The 25369-nt window shown below is 55.6% G+C and overlaps 1 protein-coding gene across 1 annotated transcript in view; it reads right to left on the minus strand.

Annotated features, from left to right (window-relative positions):
- LOC117644778 (band 4.1-like protein 4) overlaps positions 1-25369 on the minus strand; it is a 56975-nt gene that overhangs the window by 9769 nt on the left and 21837 nt on the right. The window lies entirely within an intron of this gene.

Raw genomic sequence — 25369 nt, forward strand, 5'->3', positions numbered from 1 at the left:
TCGAGTCCGGGCCGAATAGGAGTCCCCGGGGGCCCTTTTTGGTTTTAAAAAAAAGGGGGGGAAAAAAAAATTTTGGGGGCCCCCCGGGCCCGGGCCCCCCCCCCCCCCCCCCCCTTTTCCCCCCCCTTTTTCCCCCCCCCCCCCTTTCCCCCCCCCCCCCCCCCCCCCTTCCTCCCCCGGGGGGAATTTTCCCCCTTTGGGGGGTTTAAAAAAAAAACCCCCAAAAAAAAAAAAGGGGGGAAACGCCCCAAACCCCCCCAAAAATTTTCCCCGGGGGGGGGGGTTTTTTTTTTTTTAAATTTTTTCCCCTTTTTCCAAAAAAAATTTTTTTTTTAAGGAAAAAAAAAAACCCCCCTTTTTTCCCCCTTTTTTTTTTTTTTTAAAAAAAAAAAAAAACCCCCCCCCCCCCCCGGTTTTTTTTAAAAATTTCCCCTTTTTTTAAAAATTTTAACTTCCGGTTTGGGGGGGGGCCCAAAAAAAAAAAGGGTCCCCCCTTTTTTTAAACCCCCCCCCCCCTTTTTTGGCCCCCCCGGGGGGGGCCCGGCCCCCCCCCAAAAAAAAAAATTTCCCCCGGGGGGGGGGGGCCCCCCCTCCAAAAAAAATTTTCCCCCCCCCCCAACCCCCCCCCGGGGGGGGGGGGAAAAGGGGGGCCGAGGGCCCCCGGGGTTTTTTTAAAACCCGGGTTTTCCCGGGTTGGTCCAAAAAAGGGGAACCCCCCTTTTTTTTTTTTTTGGGGGTTTTAAAGGGGGGGGGGGGGGGTTTTTTCCCCTTGGGGGGCCCCCGGGGTTTTTTTTCCCCTTTCCCTCCCTTTTTTTTTTTTCCCCCCCCCCCCCCCCCCCCGGGGGGGGGGGGAAAGGGGGGGGCCCCCTTCCGGTTTTTTTCCCCCCCCCTTTTTTTAACACATGAGAGCGAGAGCCCCCCTGAGGTCTGCCCGGCTCTCGCCATCCTGTCTGTTGAGGGGGGGGGGGGGGGGGGGGCGGGGGGGGGGCCCCGAGATTTTTTTGGGCGCTGGGGGGGCTGCCGCTGCACCCCCCCCCAGCGCAGCCGAGCCATTTGTACTGTTTTGCCCCCCCAAGGCGGCCTGTCCGTTCGGTCCCATTGAGAATTCCCCCCCCCCCGGGCCCCCCCCGCCCCCCGCCCCGCCCCGCCCCCCCCGCGGACGGACGCGTGCCTCCGACACGTGTCCCGACCGTGTCCGGACAAGCGTGCGTGGGCGCCGCGCCGCGACGGGGCGGGGCCGTCGCACAGTGAGCCAGAAGACCGGTGGAGGCGGCCGAAACTCCAGAAGCGTTGTGAGCTCCAGAGTCGCTAAATAGGACTCGCACCGAACGTGTGAACCCACCAATGGATTCCTTGTCCGGAGAGCAACCCATTGGTGGGGTCACACGTTCGGTTCGAGTCACATTTAGGGGCTCGAGAAGCGCAAACAACCATCTCCTTGGCAACGCTGACAAAACGCCCGCGGTGGTGGCTGTGGGCGGGCTAAGGCAACGGCTGGGCGAAAATGTCCTTGAAAAATTAGAGCAACAGTAACCAGACTCTTTCTTTCTCTTTTTTTTCAGTCTATATCCTTGACACTGCAAGTCTCACTGGGTGTATTATGACCCGCGCCACTAACTACCCACGTCTGCGAAATAACAAAAGTGAGGACGAAGAGGGGGGAGGGGGTTCCACACAGCACTCTCCGGAGGAGGAAGGCGTCCTCCCCCGGCTCTCTCCGGCGGCCCAGAGGGGAGGGGGTCGCTACAAATTAAAGTACGAGCTAAAATAAAATGAGAAGCACCAGGAGTCGTATAACATGCGCGGACGTATACGGGGTGTGTGTGTGTGTGTGTGTGTGGTGTGCGTGTGTGCGTGTGAGGCAGATTGCGCTGGGACCACGCGTTTTCTCGCACCCCCTAGGCACGGCTGGCACGGCCACCGTCAAAGTTGAGGCCATGGATAGAGGAGCTATAGCTCGCTGCTCGGGTCATGGTAGTGGTAGTAGCGCTGCGCGGGGGTCGCGTAGGGGTACCACCGCCCGGGGGGACCAAATTGAACCGTACCCGGAGAGACATATGACGGTGACATGGGTAGTCAACAGAGGGACTCGGGCACGCAGAGGGACTGCCGTCCGCACAGACAGATAGATACACAGTGGGCTAGAAGACTGGTGCGGCCAAAACTCTAGACGCGTTTTGAGCTCCAGAGTCGCTGAATAGGACTCGAACCGAACGTTTGTGACCCCACCAATGCATTGCTCTCAGAACGAGGAATCTATTGGTGGGGTCACACGTTCGGTTCGAGCCCCATTTAGTGACTCTGGAGCTCAAAACGCGTCCGGAGTTTTGTCCGCCTCCACCGGTCTTCTGGCCCACTGTGAGATAGCCAGGCAGACAGACAGACACAACACTCATCAGTGAAAGGAATGGTGGACCCTCCTTTCCGAGTTACGACGTTCCCGAGTTTTGCAAAGGGCCTTGAACGGTTCGCGCCGACCAGACAACCCTCTCCCCCTCCTTCGACCACAACCGCAGCCATCCCGCGGCCTTCTTAACGTCTCGGCCTAACGACTATCGTTACTAATTTCCACCCCCAGCCCAGCCTGTCGGGGCACTGCTAAAGTCGGCCTGGCCGCGCCACTCGCAAACCAGCCGGGCGTTTCCGCTACACCATCAGGACGGCCTAGTTTTTCCCATTCGCGTGGGGGCTTTCCCATTTCCCGAATTTACACGAGGAAAGGCCTTGATACATATTTCACAAAGCAGTGTGCCTGCCAGAGAGAGAGAGAGAGAGAGAGAGAGAGAGAGAGAGAGAGAGAGAGAGAGAGAGAGAGAGAGAGAGAGAGAGAGAGAGAGAGAGAGAGAGAGAGAGACCGGGGTGCGTTTGACGCTTTGCGGTCGAGTCACACACGTACGGCAGTCAGCGGCGAGGGTCAAAGTGAGGTGTTGTGTGCGTGTGAGGCGGCGTGGCGTGGCGTGGCGTAGGGGCGCGCGTCGCGCAGCGGGGGCGCGGCCTTGGCAGGTGAGAATTTTGTTTGAGTTGGACAGGTAGGGTACGCCGTGTGGCGAGCCGGCAAAAGGGGCTGCGGTGCCCCGCAAGGCGGACACACACACACACACACCAACTCCATTCGAGCCCACCCCGCTTGGAGGCGTTCCCCAAAACCATGCCTCTCCCGTACGCGCCGTTTAACGCGGCGAAACTTTGATTGACAAGCCCCCCCCCCCTCTCTCTCTCTGCCACCCCCAGCGCGCCCGAAAAGCACAGCCTAGGCTCTGGCCGCCCCGGCCGCCCTGGTGGGCATGAATACATTTATCTGTCGTTGGTGCTGAGAATGTGCACGGGACGCCCGACTTCCTCAAGTCCCATCGAAGCGACATCCCTCTCCTCAGCAGCCCCCCGTCGCTGGTTCCTTCCGACTCTCTCCGTCTCTCTCGCACCTGCACGGGGCGCCCCGAGTGCGAGAGAGACGGAGCGAGCGCCTCCTGAAACCGACTCCAAAAAGTTTCATGCTTTGTTTCATTCCGAGGGCCCCGCGACGCGACGCTCTGCCGGTTTCCGGTTGACAGACTTGGAGGCTCTGTCTCTCTCTCTGTCTCTCTCACACCCGGGCGCGGCTAGGCGTAGCACCCTGCGAGTGCGAGAGAGACACAGGTCGGCTGGGCCTGGCGCGCAGCGGCTCCGTTTCAGCTCACCTTCCACACTGTCAAAATTTCCGACTGTTGACATTTTTATCGTTTGAAAGTGATGAAAATAGTGACAACAATCTTTTCCAGTGCTCGGACACAAAATCGGACATTTTCCTTGGCGAGGCCAGAGCCAGAGCCAGGCGGGCGCGGCATCAGCAACGCCAGGCTAGAGGATAACGCTCCTGGAGAAGCATGGATGACGAGATTAGGGTCATTTCGAGCCATCATGAAAAGCTGGCAGCGACCAAAGGCAGGGATTAGCGTCGTTAGACGGGGGAGAGAGAGAGAGAGAGAGAGAGAGAGAGAGAGAGAGAGAGAGAGGGAAAACAAACCCACACAGGACAATGTGCAAAATCACGCAGGGTGCCAGTGCCACCCTGATTCCATCAAGGCGTATGAGAGAGAGAGAGGGGGGGGGGGGGGGTTGAAGAGTGTGACGATGAAAACTGCGCGGCGCGCGACGGGGTTGAAACCAAGGCAAGAGGCGCGAAAAGATATACATCAAAACACGGTCGTCGCACGCGCGCCGCGCCCCGACTTGTCGCTGCCAGCGCATACCAAGAGCCAGACACGAAATAAACGGGGGGAGGGGGGGGGGGGGGCGTTTGGACCTGGTGATGAGGGAGGTTGACTTTTCGCAGCGAACCCCTCTCGTGTCAGAATGAAGGCTTTCCCGGGCAGGCGTTGACTGTTGCTGCTCGCTCGCCTCCCCTCTCGTTCCCCTTCATCTTGGCATTCCCTGCCTCCCCCTCTCTCTCTCTCTCTCTCTCTCTCTCTTCCTCTCTCTCTCTCTCTCTCTCGGGTAACGGGGCCGGGGCCTTCCATAAACTCGCGTATTATTCAGATGCACCCGGCAGAAGACAGGCGGCCCCTTCGTCAAATAAAATTTGAAAGAGGAGTGGGGGGGGGGGTGAGCGAGCGACGCGGCGATACGACTACACCCGAAACAGGAAATGAAACATCGGACGGGGCGCCGTCCACAAATTATATCGAGCATTAAATAGAAAAATAAGAGGGGAAGAAAATAGTCGAACACACATACCGCCCACGCTAAGGCCGCCTGCAGCAGAGAGTAGATACACACACACACACACACACACACACCAGACGCAGGAAAACTCCCTACATAACCAGTCGATTATTCCCATTGAAACGTGGCTCCTTCAGAAAGACACAACGAATATAAAAGAGCAACAGAAAGCTTGCATTCCCCGCCGAGCAGAGAGCCCCAACGAAGTATACGGATTTCTGCGAGCAATTTTTCATACGCAACCTATCGGCTGCGCACGATGCTGCCAAGGTTCCGTTGCCCCACTGGAACTGTCCGAACGGGCCGAATTATTTGAGGATGCTCGCTGAGAGTGGTGGCTCTCTGCACCCTTACGGGCTGCGAGTGCGAGAGAGACAGAGCGACAGGCCGCAGGGCAAGCTCTGTTCCGCTGCCCTTTCCCATCACGAGCTTTCACTTTTCGTCGTGCCATACAGTGGCGTGGCGCGAGCTAGCGCGAGCCGGGCCGCGGCCTGGACGCTCCAAACCATCGGGTGCGGCCGATACGCTGTCTGTCTGTCTGTCGTCTGTCTGTCTGCCTGTCTGTCTGTCTCCGTCGCCTTGGTCCATGCAGAGGTCGTGACGACCCCATGATTGATGTTCGAGATCTCGTTCGCGTTCATGTTCGAGATCTCGTTGTAAATGGATAGCGGATCAGCGCGCCAGGTACTCATTGCGTGAGCCACTCGCCTGTAGGAGAGAAGGTCATTAGGCGGGAAAAAACGGGCAAAACTCTGTCGGGATTCGAACCCGCGCCCGTCCGCCTCCGACCTGTTATTGCGCATCAACCGAGTATCCCGCCGTTCAAAACGGAACGAGCGCGGAGATGAACTCGAGCGAGGCGGTGCCGCACAGTGGGCCAGAAGACCGGCGCAGGCGGCCGAAACTCGAGACGCGTTTTGAGCTCCAGAGACGCTAATTGGGACTCGAACGGCACGTGTGACCCCACCAATGGATTGCTCTCCGAGCGAGGAATCCATTGGTGGGGTCACACGTTCGGTTCGAGGCCTGCTTAGCGACTCTGGAGCTCAAAACGCGTCCGGAGTTTCGGCCGCCTCCACCGGTCTTCTGGCCCACTGTGTGCCGCCGGTGGGCAGGGCCGAGCCCGGCGGGGTACCTCTCCGTCTCTCTCGCACTCGTGCGGCGTGCCGCCTAGGTGCGAGAGAGACAGCCAGGGTCCGCTGGGGCGGCTGGAGGCTCGGCTGGAGCCGACGCGAGTTCCCCAGACAATTACAAATGAGTTACAGCCGCGGGGCAAAGTCGGCCTGTTCTAAGGAGCGAAGACCAAAGACGCGGCGTGATTGAGGCATTTCGTGTTCTAGGGAAAGACTATGCGGGTACACTGCGGGTACACCGCACGAACCAAAGGCTCAAATGACGGGATAAATTTACAAATCATAACAAAATAAATGAAGTAATTTAGCGAGCCTTCTGATAATTTACAGCTAGCGTCCCTTTTTGAGGTGTGTTTGTGTGTGTGTGTGTGTGTGAAGGCGCCGAAGACACGTGTAGGGTAACCACCGACCTCATATACCTGTCAAGAAGTGCCCCGCCCCGCCTCGCGCACTGGAGTCCCTCGTGAATGAGAAAAGATTCATCATCTCAAAAGTCTGGAAGAACGGCGAAAGAATGCTTATTGCGATTCGGAGGCGGAAACTGCACTGCATCGCAATAAGACGCCGCTTGTTGAACCGTGATTAAGAACGGACGAATAGGAGCGTCAGGGTTATGAATCACGCTGCACCACCGAATGCAAAGGAAAGCGTTATCCTTCATTTCCACAGACAACAACAGAGTTTTACTCGAATTCTTTTCCCCCCCTCCGCCCGATAGGAGGCTAGATTGCGTCCCGTTTTACGGTTCCCCGTCCACTGGTTCCACGCGCCCCGCGCGCTCCTCGGGTGGTATTCTCGCCTCGGCCGCCCTAGGGCCGCCCCAGCTGCACTACCAGTGTACCACTCTGCCAACACTCTGCCCTTGTCCAATTCCGAAGCAGCGTCCTGCATTTCCGACTCGTCTCCACTCTTCCACGCTCTTCTCAGGCATTCATTTTGTCTAAAAAAAAAAGATTCCAATATGATTTCAATACGAGTCAGTCTTCGGGTTTGGATGACTGCGTCCCGGAGTGTTCCGAAACGAAAGTAAATTGGTTACTCAGTTTTCAAATGGCGCGTGTAATGATTTTTCATCCTTTGTATTGCGCCTTTCACCTCTTAACATTGTCATTATTGTTTGTTTATCCGTCAAATTTGATACGTGTTAATTTGCCAATAATAAACTTGTCTTTAAAAATAAAATCCAAAAAATCCAACTTTTTTTTTTTGAAAAAAAAAAAAAAAGTTAGGACTTTTTTGAACAGTGGATTGGCCGGGCCCCCTTCCCTCGCGCTGGGCCTAATGGAGAGTGCGTCACTTTTCATTAACTCCGCTAAACGCCACTGATAAAGTCAATCACAATCAACGCGTTTCCGATCGCACAGAGACGCGCCGACGCAGTTATTGTAGTTCGGTTCGCTGTAAGTTGAAGCAATTTTCAAAACAAAATCACGTTTAACAGTGGTGTGTAAAACGACGCTCGCATCATCTCGGCTGGAAATCTTAAATGGAATATCCGCGCAGAGTGATGCTCACGATGACAGTAGCAGACATACTGACCACTGACAATTTCCCCCACCTCTCTCTCTCTCTCTCTCTCTCTCTCTCTCTCTCTCTCCTCCTCTCTCTCTCACACACACACACACAACACACACCACACACAGGGGCACGCCCGCATACCACAAACACAGGTACTCAAATTAATGACAGCTCTGCTGCATAATAGTCGAGCCTTGCGTCTGCCACACGCACACGCACACACACACGCACTCGCCCCCGGCGGCACGCCCGAGCGGCCCCAGCGTCGTCGGGAGGGTGGGCGCTCACACACGCAGCGCCCCGGGCGCCCCCGGCTCCGGCTCGCCGTCGGCTCCGGGGGCTGCGGGGGCCCCGCGACGGCGGCGGCTCCGGATACGGTTCACACCCACCAACGCATGCCAGGGACGGCCTGGACAGCCAGCAGACTCGATTCCGTCTCTCTCGCACTCATGGAGCGCCCCGTAATGGTGCGAGAGAGACCGAGCGACGGCTCTCGGAGTGAGGCCGCTGCACAGTGGGCCAGAAGACCGGCGCAGGCGGCCGAAACTCTACACGCGTTTCGAGCTCCAGAGTCACTAATCAGGACTCGAAACGAACGTGTGACCCCACCAATGGATTGCTCGTTCGGTGAGCAATCCATTGGTGGGGTCACACGTTCGGTTCGAGTCCCATTCAGCGACTCTGGAGCTGAAAACGCGTGTAGAGTTTTGTCCGCCTGCACCGGTCTTCTGGCCCACTGTGCGCTGGGCCCGGCAGGCTGACAGGCCGCCCCGACGCTGCGCCCCAACTGCCCCACCTACGCTACGGTCAGGTGCAATCAAGATCGGCCGTTCATCAAGGCATTCCTGGAATTTCCATAAGGGGGCTCGCGATGACAAACACAGTGGGCCAGAGGACGGTGGAGGCGGCCATAACTCTAGACGCGTTTTGAGCTCCAGAGACGCTGAATGGGACTCGAACCGAACGTGTGACCCCACCAATCCTTGTTCGAAAATCGGTTGGCTCGGCTCGGTGACGTCATCCGACAATCAGCGTCCGCCATTGGCTGCCAGTGCGCTGCGCCGCGCTGTGATTGGCTGCCAGTGCGCTGCGCCGCGCTGTGATTGGCTGTCAGGCGCAGCGCGACAACGCAACAGCTGGGGACGTGCGTCGCATGCCGATATGATACGCGTCTCTATTCCACTCTAGATTGGCCGTCGAGAAGGCAGCTGCCAAATGAGACTCCACTGGCAAACAAAATAATTTTGTAAAACATTTCAATGGTTTTTCTTGTTCTTAAAAAAAAAATTCTTGTTGTTTTTAAACGCGCTGGCTGTTCCCCCGGGATTGGCAGGCTGCACTGTAAAAAAAAATTAAGAAACAAATGAAGAAGGCAACAGAGAACGAAGGAGAGAGAGGACGAGAGAATTCAAAGGACGGCAAGAGAACGGATGGCGTTTGGAGGGAGCGCACCGTTTATGCGTTCCCATTAGCGCAAATAAACACACAGAAGCTCACGTAAGCGTAAATGTGGCTAAGCGCCCCATAGCACACCAAAGAAGAAGAAGAAGAAGAAGAAGAAGAAGAAGAAGAAGAAAAAAAGAAGAAGCAGCAGCAGCTCCAGTGTCGAACTCGGAATGATGATGACAACACCAGTTTCGTTTCCAGTCCAAGTCGATTATTAGTCTCCAAAACGACAGGTTTGACCGCCCAGGCTTCGATACCCCGGACTCTCTCTCTCTCTCGCTCAACGAATGCCAGGAATGCTCTCCACATATTATGATTATTGTCGCTCAGTCGATGTTTATTTTCTCACGTAATTATCCGTAATGGAGAGAGAGAGAGGGAGAGGGAGAGAGAGGAGGGGAGAGAGGGGGAGGAGAGAGAGAGAGAGGAGAGAGAGAGAGAGAGAGAGAGAGAGAGAGAGAGAGAGAGGAGAGAGAGAGAGGCTTGCCGCTCGGGTCAGACAAAGAAAAAAAAATTTTTTTTAAACCTTTTTGGGGCCCCCTTAAATTTTAAAATTTTTTCCCCCGGCCCCTTTAAAAATGCAAACTACCTCGGGAGGGAAAAAGGAAAACAAGGGGCAGAAAATAACACCAAATTTTCGAACCAAAAAAATTTAAAAATTCAAAAATTTTAACTTTAAAAGGCCCCTTTAAATTTTTAAATCGGGAACATTTTCCCCGTTCAATCGGAAAATAAAAAAATTTTGGCCCCACTAAAATTTAATTGGCTTTTTTGGCCTCCCCCTTCCAACCCCCCTAAATCCAACCGGGTTCAAAAAAATTTTTTGGGAGGATGCTTTGAACACCGCCCCGCCTGTCCACAGGGAGCGGAGCGGGGCGAGCGGGCCGGCCAAACTGTCAGACTATTCGGACAAAGGCCATGCGAGGTGATGCCTCAGCAGCTTCTAGCGCCGGGGGGGGGGGCGGGGCGGGGCGGCCCCGGTACAAAGGACATCCCTCGGTCCTCGCCTGCCCGGCCCGTTCGGCCCCACCAACGCCATGCCGCAGGCGGGGCTGGGCTGGGCGGGGCGGGGCGGGGCGGGGCGGGGCGGGGCCCCTCACACAGATTTCACACACAGGTCAACGCCACGCGCAGAGCCAGCAGAGCTACACCCGGACAAGCACACCCATCACGTGGAGGCGTTCAATTCGAATTCAATTTGATTTAAATTTGAATTGAATCTATGGGTTACTTTGTTTCATTTTTGATCTTCAACAATCCAATAAAGTTTATCGAATGGACCCCCGGCAGACAGACGGACAGACAGACAGTCAGTCAAACAGACCGACAGGTCGGTGGCGGTTGCACTCCTCGGCCCAAACTTCAGCCGAATGGCTGGGCATTTCGGCATTGGAATGAAGGGAGCCGTGCTTGTCGCAGAACTGGGACTTCCCCGCACGGAAGTTTGCGGCCGAGTTTGCACAGGGGAAGGCTTTTTTTCCCCACCGATACGGCGGACGAAATGAGAAATCGCAATTGTTAAAACGTTTCAATTCTTTAGCCTTAAAAAGAAATAAAAAAAAGACAAAGTAATTATTTTAATATTTCCTTTTCCATTCATATCTCAACCCCATAACTGTCACCATTAAATTTGTTTAAAGGGAAAAAAATACAGTGTCCTTGGCCTAATTGCCGTGCGCATGATCATCCTCCACGAACCCAGACCCCCCCGACTGTCTTCCTTTTCGCACTTTTACTTTCTCTTAACTTTCACTTTTTTTCCCGCGCGGGCGGATTTACACCGACGATGCTCCCCATTCCAACTTTTCCCGCCTGGACGCTGCTTTGGATCGCCCTTACGGCCGCCAATCGGCGCCGCACAGCGGGCCAGAAGACCGGTGGGTGGGGGCGGCCAAAACTCGAGACGCGTTTTGAGCTCCAGAGTCGCTGAATGGGACTCGAACCGAACGTGTGACCCCACCAATGGATTGCTCTCCGAACGAGGAATCCATTGGTGGGGTCACACGTTCAGTTCGAGTCCCATTTAGCGACTCTGGAGCTCTAAACGCGTCCGGGATTTTGACCGCCTCCGCCGGTCTTCTGGCCCACTGTGGGTCCAGGCCGTCCAGTTAATCTCCCATGTAACTCGCGTTCTGTACAAGACGCCTCCCGATTGCAGTCGCCCGGCCGCCCCCTTAACTGCACAGCCCCCATTAGCAGTGAGTTGGTGGGGCTTTCCTTGGAGTTAGCACAGTGGGCACCGCATGCCCCCCCCCCCCCCCCCCCCCCCCCCAGCGGCCTTGGGGCCCTTAGGCAACCTCACTGTCAGAGTAAACTCAATCCAGTTTATCCTCGCTGCTCTGCGAGGCGCCGTGGCGGCACGGCCACTGCCCCGTCGCGGCCGAGTCGGGGTCCACGCCCTTTGCGCCAAACACCCGCCAGGAAGGGACTATGGCTGCGGCAGGCTCCACTGTGTGCACCCGGACGTTCGTCGGGTCAAATTTCCGGACCGAATTTCGGACAAAGTACTCACTCCGGCGGCCGGGGCTGTAACGACATTTCTCGCAGTGTGATTATGGCCCGTGTGTACCGTACCCGTCTTGGAGGGGGCGGAGCCGTAGGGGTGCGCTGGGCCGCCCCGCCCCGCCCCGCCCCACGCATTCACAGCCCTACCGCCGTGTGGACGGACACGCGCGCCGTCCCACACTGTTAGCCGCCGCCGGTGTAGTGGCACTGATTTCGACGACAAATTTCCCCTTGGTCGCTTCCACGGCTGGTCGCACAGTGGGCCAGAAGACCGGTGGAGGCGGCCGAAACTCCGAACGCGTATTGAGCTCCAGAGTCGCTAAATGGGACTCGGACCGCACTTGTGACCCCACCAATGGATTCCTCGTTCGGAGAGCAATCCATTGGTGGGGGTCACACGTTCGTTTCGAGTCCCATTTAGCGATTCTGGAGCTCGAAACGCGTCGGGGGTTTTGGCCGCCTCCACCGGTCTTCTGGCCCACTGTGCGCCCGGCCCGAGGCGCTGTTGGCCAAGTCGCCTCATCGCGTCCGAGTCCTCCCTCAGAGCCCGTCAGCCGGTATTGGAATCCCCCCCTTTCCCCTCACCTGGAGAGACGAGCGACAAGCTAATAATTCCGTCACTAGTGCGACAGGCATTAGACTAGCGAACTGAGAGGAGAGAGAGAGTGAGTGAGAGGAGTGAGAGAGAGAGAGAGAGAGAGAGAGAGAGAGAGAGAGAGAGAGAGAGAGGAGAGAGAGAGAGAGAGAGAGAGAGAGAGAGAAAGAGAGAGAGAGAGACGCCTGTGCCCACTACTCACCAAAATAATCCCTTACGCCACCCCTCTCCCTTCCCCTGACGCAGCAGGGAACGAACGAACAAAAGAAAAAATTGAACAGCCTCACGGAATCAATCTCGCTAGCATACATTTTCATCTTACAGTGACGTCCGTTTTTCCGATTTCCTTTCAGGGGGAAAGTAGGCGCGTCTTTTCCGGGCAGCTGGTCACGACAGTGGGGCAGAAGGGCCACTGATTCTGAGAACTGCCGAGCGATGTCCGACGGAGGGAAGCGCCCGCTTGCGTTCCATGTCAGACATACTGTTCCGCCTGGATGGCCTTCATATGGAAGAGAGAGAGAGAGAGAGAGAGAGAGAGAGAGAGAGAGGAGAGAGAGAGAGAGAGAGAGAGAGAGAGAAGAGAGAGAGAGAAGCCCTCTTTTCAGCACGAGCCGTGATAGAGAAGGGACGAAAACTGCAGGCAAAGACACGGGCACACCAATCAATAGAGAGGAAACACGTCACTTTGTTGCAGTGTGCTAGATGGGTTGAGACCGACAGATCGACAGACGGGCAGACAGACGGGCAGACAGACGGGCAGGCAGACGGGCAGACAGACGGGCAGACAGACGGGCAGACAGATGGGCAGACAGACGGGCAGACAGACGCCACAGACGCCACAGACGAGAGCTCGTCTCAGCCGCGCTGCCATTGTTTCGCGTCCACCACGCGTGCGCTCACATTGGTCCGATAGGACTCCAGTGGGGCGGTCTAGCGAGCGGGGGGACGCGTATGCAAATCTGGCACACCGCGAAAAACAACAACAACAATGTTAAACGGCGGAGGAAGCAGCAACAAAATGAGGCGGCGCGACACGGCAAGTCGGCAAAGCGGATGAAAAACGGAGCGAGCAGCGCAGCAGCTCCCTTGCATTTCCGCGGCAAATCTGTTTCCAGCCTCTTTCGACCTGGCCGAGCCCGCTCTCCAGAGGCCCTCCACACAGTGGGCCAGAAGACCGGTGGAGGCGGCCAAAACTCCAGACGCGTTTTGAGCTCCAGAGTCGCTAAATGGGACTCGAACCAAGCGTGTGACCCCACCAATGGATTCCTCGTGCGGAGAGCAATCCATTGGTGGGGTCACACGTTAGGTTCGAGTCCCGTTTAGCGACTCTGGAGCTCAAAACGCGTCCAGAGTTTTGGCCGCCTCCACCGGTCTTCTGGTCCACTGTGCAATGGGCGGGTGGCCCGGCGGCCCCGCTGGGTCTATCCATCGTGCACTTGCATGTTGCATGAGGCCTGGGCCGAGGCCTGGGCACAGCTTCAACTCACCACCTCGGCTGTGCATCAGGCCGGGCAAGGCACACTAGGCACAGCACGGCGAGCCACAGGTTGCGCCGGGCAGCCCACCACCGGCTCTGTCTCCCTCGCACCTACACGGGACGACCCATGAGCGCGAGAGAGAGACAGGGAGCTTGCAGTGCAACATTTTGCCCGCCTTTCCGACTTCCCTCCGACCGAGTTGGACAGACCCAGTGTTGCCACGTAAATAAGCAAAACTCCCGCCAGGGTTGCCAACCTCAGCCTGCCTACTAGGCACCGCCTTTTGCTCTTGAGAAGTCGCCTGGGCAGGCTGAGGTTGGCAACCCTGTCGACACAGTGGGAATTTTCGCCTACTAATGTGGCGGCAATGCTAGCCTTCGCGAACAGCCCCCGGCTGCTACACCATCTGGACGAGAACACACGGGGTCAGGCTGGAGGATCCGTGGGGGCCCCGCCGCGGGCCCCGCCCCAGTTCCAGCCGCCGTCTCTCTCGCACTCACGGGGCGCCGCGCGAGGGTGCGAGAGAGACAGAGCGCTGCAAAACGGCAGTATTGTTCCGACTGTCGCACGCGCAGTGAGCCCCACATGCAAAGTGGTCTCATTAAGCCTGACCGTTATTTAAAAAGATTCCCAATGAATGCAGGACGGGGCAGCAGCAGGTGGAAGAGTCCCTCTAAACGTGGACTGTTTCGCGCAAAGCGCAACGAACGCCGAGCAAGGCCCATTTCGCACGGACTGTCGGTGAATTCTGATTATTCAAGCCGTTTGCACCCGCGATGCATAAAATCTTCATTTCGGACCACCTTTCCCTAGGACGACGGCGCTGTTAAATAAATTTTAATGAGAGGGCAAGCTTAAAGTTTTTGTTCTTTGGATTTACTTTACTCCAATTGTGCTCAGAAAAGGGAGAGAGACAGCCGGAGACAGCAAAGGAATGGCTCGCGCGTACCATACAGGACAGGCAGGTGGGGAGGGGGCACAAACACACAGTGCGGTGGATCATTTCCTCAGCATCACAGCAAAGAGGGGACACGCAGACGAGTTCCCGAAGTAAAAGTTGGCCTCGTTCGGGGCAACTTTGTTCATTTCGGGAACTACGGCCATCTGCATGGAGCCGCACTATAGTGCTACCTGCAGCAGCAGAACCGGGCCGGATATTGTACTTCGCGCGAGACGCGGCGAAAACGCGTCGAAAATCGGCCGAAGCGGGGATGGTTACCGACGCAGAAACTGCGAGGGTTTGCCTCGGGGATTCCGTGGACGCAGGTTCAAAACAAGGGGAGGAGATACGCAACAGGCGTGACACGGTGGGCCAGAATACCGGCGGAGGCGGACAAAACTCTAGACGCGTTTGTGAGCCCCAGAGTCGCTAAGCAGGACTCGAACCGAACGTGTGACCCCACCAATGGACTCCTCGTTCGGAGAGCAATCCATTGGTGGGGTCACCCGTTCGGTTCGAGTCCCATTTAGCGACTCTGGAGCTCAAAACGCGTCAAGGATTTTGACCACCTCCACCGGTCTTCTGGCCCACTGTCAGGCGTGCTCACCCTTCAGAGAGCCCAGACTGCTGCTTCCTCAGAGCACCAACCTGAAACACGACAAAAATTCTGCATTTACACACTACTCTAAAACCCCTACGAAGCACTTTCGCGCCATGAGCAAATGCTTGTCTGCTGAAATATTTTTTTTTTTTTTTTTTGGCGCTTTGAGGAGAGCGAATCGTAGCTAGCCTCGGGCGAGGCGTCAAAACGCTCGCATTCTCGACACGCCGGAGAGTCCTGCCTGCGCGTCCTGGCGGCCCCTCTCTCGTCCGTTACCTTCGAGTCTGAATAAGTGATGGGCCAGGCTCGGCCAAAGGCGGGCAGGGCGGCCAAGGCAGCACCGACAGACATCTTGCCTCTTAAAGTGCACGGATTTCCGCGAGCAAAGCTCACTGACGTGGTGCATTATGCACTAACGAGCACAACCTACGACGCGCGCAACCTCTCCGCGGAAAATCGAAGCGCCACGCGGGGAAAGAAGACCATGTGAGGGGTTGAGAGAGAGCTCAAAACGTGGCCACGACTTGCGCACAGTGGGCCAGACGACCGGTGGAGGCGTCCGAAACTCCAGACGGGTTTTGAGCTCCAGAGTCGCTAAATGGGACTCGAACCGAACGTGTGACCCCACCAATGGATTGCTCTCCGAACGAGGAATCCATTGGTGGGGTCACACGTTCGGTTCGAGTCCCATTTAGCGACTCTGCAGCTCAAAACGCGTCCAGAGCTTTGGCCGCCTCCACCGGTCTTCTGGCCCGGCCGGCCGAAATGTGCGCGCCTGCACTGTAGAAAATCGCTCTGCCGCAAGTCGCAATGCCATTACCGCGCCATAACGATGAGCCACGCCCACCCTGATGAACCATCAACAACAACAACAGTAACAAACACAGTCCGACCAATTTGAGCTGAAATTAGCGGGCCGGGCCGGCGGGGCGCTGCCTGCCAGCCAGGCGTTGCCCTATGGGGTGCCGTTTGGCGGCCAGACGGGACGGCGGTATAACTCTCCAGGATTATAGTCCTTGTGGGACGTCTTGTGGCGCGGGGCCGTGCGGGACCTCGCCCTGTAATGTAATGGTTTCACTTTGCGTAATAAACTGTCACTGTGTCCACGCCCCGCAAACAGGTTGCAGTGTGGTGGCGGTGAGGGGTGTGGTGAGAGGGGTGTGGTGAGAGGGGTGTGGTGAGAGGGGTGTGGTGAGAGGGGTGTGGTGAGAGGGGTGAGGTAGGGGTGCGGTGAGAGGGGTGTGTTTTCCCTCACTCGTTTTCTTGTGGCGAGAAAGACAGAGCGGAATCAGTCTGTAGGTGAGGCTCCAGGTCGGGGCGGGCTTCGCTATGGCTTGGCCAATGGCTTGGCGCAGCGCAGGCCTTCAACCCGATCTCTTCGGCGGCCCCATTAGATCAGGTTACGCCAAGTTGGATGAGGTGAGTGATGCTGGGAGCCTCCGTTTCACGCTGTTTTTCGCCAAATTACTCTCTCTCTCTCTCTGGAAACACACGGCGGAAATGAAGAGACGACATAATGGCGACAGCGGTCGAAACATTTCCGACCGCTTTGACTTTGATCCGGACGAGTGGCCGTGGGTCCAGCGCACCAGCATCCGGAGCAGACGGCGCCGGTTCGATTCCTCACGCCTCATTTACCCGAAAAATGTTTTATTTTTACAGTGGCCGTGCCAATTTGGCGGTCCTCTACCGACTGCTTCCGGAGGGACGGGTTCAAAGCTCAGCCAGCGGGCCCCGCGGGGTTCGCGCCGCGCCGTGCCGTCCCAGCCACGCCCTTCCGCGGCCAAGTATTTAATAACACTATTAGGGGGGCGCGGGCACGCATTCGCGGGGAAATAAGAATTAATACTGGAGCCTCCAGCCCCCGGCAACGCCAGTATGAATATGCAAGCGGGGCCCCTGTGGGTGGGAAAGGGTTGGAAAAGGGCTGGGCGAAGGGGTAGGAAAGGAGTGGGCATTGGAAAGGGGTGGGGGTTGGAAAAGGGGTGCCGCCGGCCAAAACTCTAGACGCGTTTTGAGCTCCAGAGGCGCTAAACAGGCCTCGAACCGAACGTGTGACCCCACCAATGGATTCCTCGTTCGCAGAGCAGTCCATTGGTGGGGTCACACGTTCGGTTCGAGTCCCGTTCAGCGACTCTGGAGCTCAAAACGCGTCTCGAGTTTTGGCCGCCTCCACCGGTCCTCTGGCCCACCGTGGGGAGGGGACGGCAGTTCTACAGAAACGTCGCTGCCGGGCGTCCGCGGAACTGCGCTGGAAAACCAGATATGGGATTGGGGGGAGTGTACAAACAGACTGCATCTCACGCGTGCCTTTGGGGTGGGAGCAAAGACAATACACACTGGAGGATGATGTTTTCGCGCTGGGGGGGGGGGGGGGGGGGGGGGAGGAGAAAGGGGGTGCCCCAGGGGTGCAGCGCCATCACAACATTAAAACTTGGGCCGCACGCCGTATTTCGCACCACCAATCGCCCCGAACAGTGTACTAGCCGCGCCGTAAAAAAGAGACGCGGCGTAAAAAAAAACACGGTCATGAAATTTCTTTTATTCGCACAGTAGGCGAGGTACTTATTGACGTGTTTATTGAAATGCTTCGCGGGGGGGGGGGGCAGCCCTACTTGCCCCCACTCTCCGGAGCATTGGGTAATTGAGGAACACTCTTAAAAGAAAGGGAAATAAAAAAAATAAAAAAATAAAAGTTTGCCGCGCGGGGAGTTTACCGTGCGCCAAAGCCTTCCCCGGAAACGCTTAACGTTTCTTAGGTTAGGGAGAATAAAACATGGCACCTCCCGACACGCTGTTGGATGGATTTTCCGTGGGGGGGGGGGGGGGGGAGCAGCGATGTGACGTTTCTGAAGATGCGACTGCGTTAAAAGAACCTGGTATTGAAATCCATACGAAAAGTTGGCACGTTGGTAGATGAACAGTGCAGTAGCGAGGCGTCGTCGGGACAATGCACGCAGCCCAGCGCAGCAGGAGAGTACTCCCGTCTTCCCAGGCCTGCACTAGAAAGCAGCGGTGAGTAGTGTGCGCACTTCGGGTGCACTATGCACTTCTTGGCGCATGCATTACAGACTCACTCACTGTTAAAAACAACATGTCGAGATGCACACAGGTTACTTGGTGCACTAGCAGGTATTTCCTCCTTTTTTTTTCATCCTAGATCATCATATTAGCGGTGCTAAATCTCACCTGTCGAGCAACCCCACACACACGTCACCCCACCTCTCACATCATCCGCACCAAGAAACAACAACAACAAACGAAAACACCGCAGAAACAACAACAAAAACAACAGCATCGCTGAGTGAGCCGCCCCAACCGACCCCCGCGGAGCTCGCTGAAGGTCCTGAAGGTGGCGGAGCACTTCGGCGTCGTAAAGCGCGTTTATGCTGACTGCATGGAGAGGGTGGGGAGGGTCAGAGAGACACCCCCCCCCCACTCCCTCGCCATCTGCAACCCCCTCGGCCTTCTCCCCTTTTCAATCTCCCTGATTACAAATCTGGCTAGTTTTATGCGCGCGGACGGGTGGGCTGCGACGAGACGTGAGGGGGAGTTCGCTGCAAACACAAGGAGAAGAGAAGCGCTGTGTGTGTGTGTGTGTGCGTGTGCGTGTGTGTGTATGCATGTGTGTGTGTTTTCGTGACGGCGCACCTGAGCGAGCGTGTGCCTGTGTGTGCGCGGGAAGTCGGAGCTCGGATAGTCTGCTGAAAGTACAAAGCACCCCCCATCGACAAATCAAGTCCAGGTCATGATGAGTTCCACGTCAAGAAGGTATACACGCCCCACCCTTCGAAGCGAGTCGTCAGACTAGACCAATCTCCCATTGTGCAGCAGCAGCGCGAGAGTGTGAACAGAAAACAGCGCCCCTGGGTTTTCTTTGGCAATCACACACGGAGCCTCAGCCCTACTACCATCTAATTTTCTTCCCCTACTTCCTAATTTTACCCCCACTCCCTAATTGCACCCCCCACTCTCTTATTTTACTCCCACTCCCTAACGTTACCCCCACTCCCTAAATTCACCCCCACTCTCTAATTTCACCCCCGCTCTCCAATTTTATCCCCCACTACCTGACGTTACCCCCACTCCTCTATCCCCACTCCCAAATTTTAACCCCACTTTCTGATCCCCCCACTCCCTCATTTTACCCCAACTCTCTAATTTTACCCCCCACTCCCTGATTTTCCAGCCGATCCACTGTTAAAAAAAATCTGAAAATTCAGACCACTTTTGTCAGACTTGGTGGTCTGAATCTATTTTTCAGACTAGTTTCAGACTGCTTGTCTGAAAATTTTGCCTTCCGGTATGAAAATTGCGACCTGATCGTCTCAGAACCTGAATTCAGACCAGCGCAGTCTGAAAATTTAGATGGTTAAGTCTGAAATTTCAGACCAACCTAAGATTTCGTTTGTCCGCTAGATGGCGCGCATGTTGTGGAACATACCTACTTCTGTTTAAAAGGCTTCTAATGTGAAAATATATCAGTTGAAAAGTTCCAAATGGACAGGACTTAATCGGTCATATGAGAACCATTCTCTGCTGCAAGATTTATGTCCCTAATATGGCTGGAAGTTGAACAATCCACATTCTAATCTACCTCTCGCGGGTGGCTCCGTGTCGCCATTTCCTTGGGTGCCACAGGCCGGCCTCTCGAGCGTCAGGGAAAAGGACAAAGGACCTTCTCCCTCATCACAATTTTTACTCAATGTTGTCCTCTTTGGAGGTTCACACACACCTGAGATTCTTCATATTGAACATGGCACGAACCTTAAAGTTCACAATCTTCGTACAGGGCTGAATTTTCAGACCACCAAACTCTTAAATGTAAGACTCTCGAGTTCTGAATTTTCAGACCATCTAAATGGTCTGAATTTTCAGACCTCAAGTCTGTTAATAACTTCTTACCAATTTGGTCTGAAGTTTCAGACTTTTTTTTTAACAGTGTCGACCTGAGAGGCCTCCCTGCAGCGCAGCCCAGATATATTCAATATGAGCGTGGGGTCGCTTGGCCGCGGCCAGACAGGGGATCCACACCCACTCACTCGCGGGGAATGAAATGAACAAGACGGCTGCTGACGTTTCTGAAAAGACAAGTTCTTCTTTCTGCGCTTCTTCCGCTTCCATCCGCCCGATTGGCAATCAAGATAAGAAGTGCGTGCAGACAAAGCGTGTGGCATCGCTGCATCCCCCCTCCCTCCCCCACAGAGCCAGGCGGCCCGGTCACTCCCGGAAGTTCAAGTTCGATTCGGGAAATTTTACGAGAAAACGGAATCGCCAAATCGATTCTTTCTCCGTCGGTATTCTACACACCGTTTTGCGCAAAAAGGGAAAAGACACGGTCCGCGGTGGCGCTACGCTCTGGGCATTTATTTTTAAAAGCAGTCGTTGCTATTTTAGGCCCCCGGCGCCGTTACCGAAAGAAAATACACCCACACTGTATTATTGTTGTTGTTGTTTGCGAGTGGTGTGGTGGAGCGGACCGGAGATGTACTGGACCGTCCGACGGTAAATCGAAGGACAGGTCGGCTCCCTGTTACGCGGTCGCGCTTGGCCGTTAGGCAGCCCCCCCCCCCCTCTCTCTCTCTCTCTCTCTCTCTCTCTCTCTCGCTCTCTCTTCCAGCGTCTCTCTCTTCTGCTACCGTTTGTTTACAAATGAGCAGCCAGGGACCTATGGCCTGTTCTGTTACAGAACTGCGGTTGTAAAGTTTTCGCAACAAGCCAGCTTCCATCCCCTCGCGCACACACACCCACACACACACACACACCTCCATTTGTGGCAGCAGAGGGCCGAACGGTCGAATACGGAACAGGACTACACAGGTGAGCCAAACGGAAAAGAAAATCAAGAATCTTTTTTTCTTGTGTGTGAAACTCTCGCTGCGGAGGGATGCACTCGGAAAACAGGGTGCTGACAGCAATTTTAAAAGCACAGGGCAGATCAAAGGGAAGACCGGTGACCCCGAGAGAGAGAGAGAGAGAGAGAGAGAGAGAGAGAGAGAGAGAGAGAGAGAGAGAGAGAGAGAGAGAGAGAGAGAGAGAGAGAGAGATAAAACGCGCCTCTCCACGAGAACCTCACGGCCCCAGGTCCGAAAGTGCGGCGGGTCAGTAACTGCGGCGCCAAAGCTGACGGCAGAGATTGCGGAAATCAACTTTCTATTTTAGAGCACGCAGGACGGGGCGTCTCAGTGCAACCAACCCGCCCAGTCGGACGTAATAACAAAAGAAAAGCAAAAGCAACAACCAAAAAAAAAAAAATTAAAATAAAAACAAAATGACAAAGTTGGGCGCAGATTGCGAAATGATTACCTCCCGACACACCGGGTGCTAATTACAGCAAAGAAACAGCGAACCTGCACTGCAAGGCGCGCACGCACAAGGAGTGCCAACACACGCGAAAAACGGTGCGAAACGGAGCTTTGTAAAAAAAAAAAAAGATGGCGGAATGCCGATACACGATCGAACGAATGTGAAACTGAAATGATATTCCTGAAACTCCAGTCAACGACTTCGGCCGGCCGATTTCATTCGTTCCAGGGAAAGCACGAGAGGGGGATTTTTCTTTAATTCAACACGAGTAAAACCGAAAACTCTCTTCCCTTTCGCAATCTCCAGTGCCCCGGACGGAATATTACACGAGGCAGCCTGCCCTCGGGATGTGTGTGTTCATACGGGCCGCAATATCTCTGCCGGCGAATTAGTTCCCCCAACGATCCGTCCCCGGATGCACCGAGACGACTCAACTTTGCGTCGCATAAAACCGACAGCGCTGCGCACACACTGCACTGCAGCCGCTGCACAGCACCTAGGTAAGCCCCCAGGTGTGGGGTGCATCTCTGAGGCCGGCGCAGGCGGCCGAAACTCTAGACGCGTTTTGAGCTCCAGAGTCGCTGAATGGGACTCGAATCGAGCGTGTGACCCCACCAATGGATTCCTCGTTCGGAGCGCAATCCATTGGTGGGGTCACACGTCCGGTTCGAGTCCCATTAAGCGACTCTGGAGCTCAAAACGCGTCGGGGGTTTTTGGCCGCCTCCACCGGTCTTCTGGCCCACTGTGGAACAATGTGCCCCTCTGCAAGAAAACGTTTCATTCCCAGGACTCTGTTTGAGATAGACAGAGATAGCGCGCTCGTCGCGGGGGCGCGTAGGTTGACATACACTGTGGAAAGGGGTCCGGGGTGGGGGTATGTACAAAAGTAGGGGTGGGGGTGGGGGCGGTCCAGGGCGCAGAGATACGGCGAGATACGGAGTGAACCGCCGTATAGTCTGGTCTTTGGTCTGCAGCCTGGGGAAGGGAAGGGCCCGGAGGGGCTGGGAGGGCAAGGACCACCACACTGTGGCCCTTGCTGTGGCCATTCCACCCCGCCCGCCTGCCCTCACGTACCCGGGCCGGATCAGACAGAGCGAGACAGACGACCCGGCCCACAGTGGGCCAGAAGACCGGTGGAGGCGGCAAAAATCCCGGACGCGTTTTGAGCTCCAGAGTCGCTAAATGGGACCCGAACCGAACGTGTGACCCCACCAATGGATTGCTCTTCGAACGAGGCATCCATTGGTGGTTCACACGCTCGGTTCGAGCCCTGTTAAGCGACTCTGGAGCTCAAAACGGTCTAGGGACATTCACAAAGTACATAAGGGCGATTTGGGGCGTTTTTGACCCCGTGTACCCCCATGAAAGGCCAAGTAAGGTTTTCAGGACCCCCCCGCCCATTTACGTAAGGTTTTCGCCGAAAAAAATCCCCATAAAAACCTTAACGGTTTTGTCTGTTTTTTACGTGTTTTGTGCATAAGACGGAGGTAAATCAGCGGTTTTGGAGGCTGAAATCAATCAGATTTCTGATTTAAGATGGCCTGCTTTTATTGCAAAAGCATGGTTCATAACTAATAATCAAAAAAGGCATTTGGCCACAATAAATCAACGCAAACATGGCATAACAAAGAAATTCCACTTTTACCCATTTCAGCGCGTTTCAAAAACCTTACATAAGCTTGCTTTAGACCCCCCCACACCCCACATAAGACCCTAGTAACGATTGGCCGACCCCCCCACCCCCTCGAGGCCCTTATGATTGTGAATGTTCCCTAGAGTTTTGGCCGCCTCCACCGGTCCTCTGGCCCACTGTGGGGCCGCACTATACCGCAAAGCCTTGTTAAGGCAGGCTTCGGTTTGAATTTTAGCGCCCGAAGGCCCGACGATAAGGGGCCGGCCCAGGCGTTCGTCGAGAGCGGACTCATTCCCAGGGTCACTTTCGTCGCTCTGTCTCTCTCGCACTCGCAGAAAGATCCAGAAGGGAGGCAAAATCGGCAAATCCCCGGCAGTGCAGTGCCCCGGATTGCAAGGGGTTAGGTTCGGGATAAACGGCGGAAGAGCGAGAATTGATTTTATCCGCAGGTACTCTCTCTCTCTCTCTCTCTCTCTCTCTCTCTCTCTCTCTCTCTCTCTCTCTCTCTCTCTCTCTCTCTCTCTCTCTCTCAGACAGAGCGGCGGCGGCCAGCAGGGGTGCGGGCCACAAGGTGCGTCACCAAGGGCCTGTGAGGGTTACTTGATACTTGTCGCCAAGTTTTGCGAGGAATTTAATTTCCTCGGACGCAATATGGACCCGGTACCCTTGCGGGCCCTGGCGTGCCCTAGCGGGCCCTTGGCGGCGTGGGCGCCTCCCCCGGGGTGCGCTGCAGACGCCCTTAGCCCGTGTGGCCCTGCCGGGCCCTGCCGCCCTTTATGGTTCTCGTAAAAGCAAGCGTCTTTATCAAACTGCGCCAAGCGACGCCAAGCCAGCGTCTGGCGCGGTCGCCGCCGGGCAAGCCGGACCGGTGGAGGCGGCCGAAACTCTAGACGCGTTTTGAGCTCCAGAGTCGCTAAATTGGTCTCGGACCGAACGTGTGACCCCACCAATGGATTGCTCTCCGAACGAGGAATCCATTGGTGGTGTCACACGTTCGGTTCGAGTCCCATGTAGCGACTCTGGAGCTCAAAACGCGTCTGGAGTTTCGGCCGCCTCCACCGGTCCAGACGACGTAATTAGTCGCTTGATGTTCGCTTGGCGTGCTCAGCCAATCATTCCTCGTCTTTCTTACCCGCTGCCGTGTCTACGGCTGACGGTGACGTCAGCGATGACGTCAGCAGAGCAGCAAGTTTCGTGCCTTTCATGTCGGGGCAAAAGAAAAGCAAGCGTTAACAATCGTGTTTTCTCTCGTTTTCCCGACATGTTTTGGGCCGTTTTCGGCCCCCGGGGAGCAGGCAGTCCCGCAGACACGGCAGCATCCGGGACTGCCTACCGCCGCGGCGCTCCGCCTGCCTTGCTCCCCAACGACAACAAGATCCCCCAATTGTTCGGGGGAAACCACGCTGTAAAACGAACGCGGCCCCAAAATGAAAGCACACACGTGGAGAAACCAATGTTGGTTTTTCATTTGTCTCGACGAGGAAAATTGGAGCAGTCGTTTTAGTTTTTCTTTTCTTTTTTTTTTTGGCGCCTTTTAGGTAATTATTTCCTGGCGGCGCAGAACGGAGCAAACGCGTTTGAACGCGGCGGGGCGCACGCGCCTACACCGCAAAGCGATTACGCACTTAACGTGTGTAAATACACACACCTTTACCTCTGCGCAGCCTCAAACAGAGAGAGACAGGACGAAGTGCTCTTAATGGCGACAGGCCAAAAGAGCAAAGAGTCTCTGTCTCTCTCGCACCCCGACGCAGCGCCCCGTGAGTGCGACGGAGACAGAGCGACGACACGCCTCGCTTTTGCTCGCCAACATCTGGAAACCGAAATTAAACCAGGCGATGGCACGGCGCTCAAAGGAGGCCAGATCAAAAGGCGGGTGTCGACTCGGATAGAGCCGGCTTCATTTTATTATTTTTGCGCGACTCCGGTTATGAGAATTCTACCCCTGTTGCCTCACATGCTCAACGCAAAAAATAAACCTTAAAAGTGGTTTCTCGATCTCGAGATACGTGAAAGTACTTGATACATTCAGGTAAATTTGACAGGTAGCAATCGCCAGACAGGTGGTCACTCGCGGACCTCCTCGACCAACCCTCTACCGGCACGACCGGATTTCTCTATCTCTCATCGCCGGCCCAGGGGAGCCAGTCCCCTGATATGACTACCCCCATGAGCACGTGAGTGTGTCTCTGAGTTGTAACTGTGTTCGTGCGCGCCAAGTGTGTACACAGCTTGCCTTTGACCCCGCGAAAAGCCAAAGCCCGAAGCCCACCGCCATCTCACGCCCTTTCGCTCGCCTTTGCCTCAATTCTTGTTTCCGGTCCGGAGGAAGAAGAAGAAGAAGAAGAAGAAGAAGAAGAAGAGGAGAAAGAAGCAGATTATCAGCGTAAACTGTAGTTGATACGGGGAAGGGGGAAGGAAGGCGTACTGCAGATGTCTGGCGTTCGACGATTGAGACAAATTGTGCCGAGGCAGTGTGGGATGAGGCCCGGAGGTTCAAGGGGGGTGGCTG

This window comes from Thrips palmi, unplaced genomic scaffold (genome assembly GCF_012932325.1).
Source record: "Thrips palmi isolate BJ-2018 unplaced genomic scaffold, TpBJ-2018v1 HiC_scaffold_18, whole genome shotgun sequence".
In the NCBI taxonomy this organism is placed as follows: Eukaryota; Metazoa; Arthropoda; class Insecta; order Thysanoptera; family Thripidae; genus Thrips; species Thrips palmi.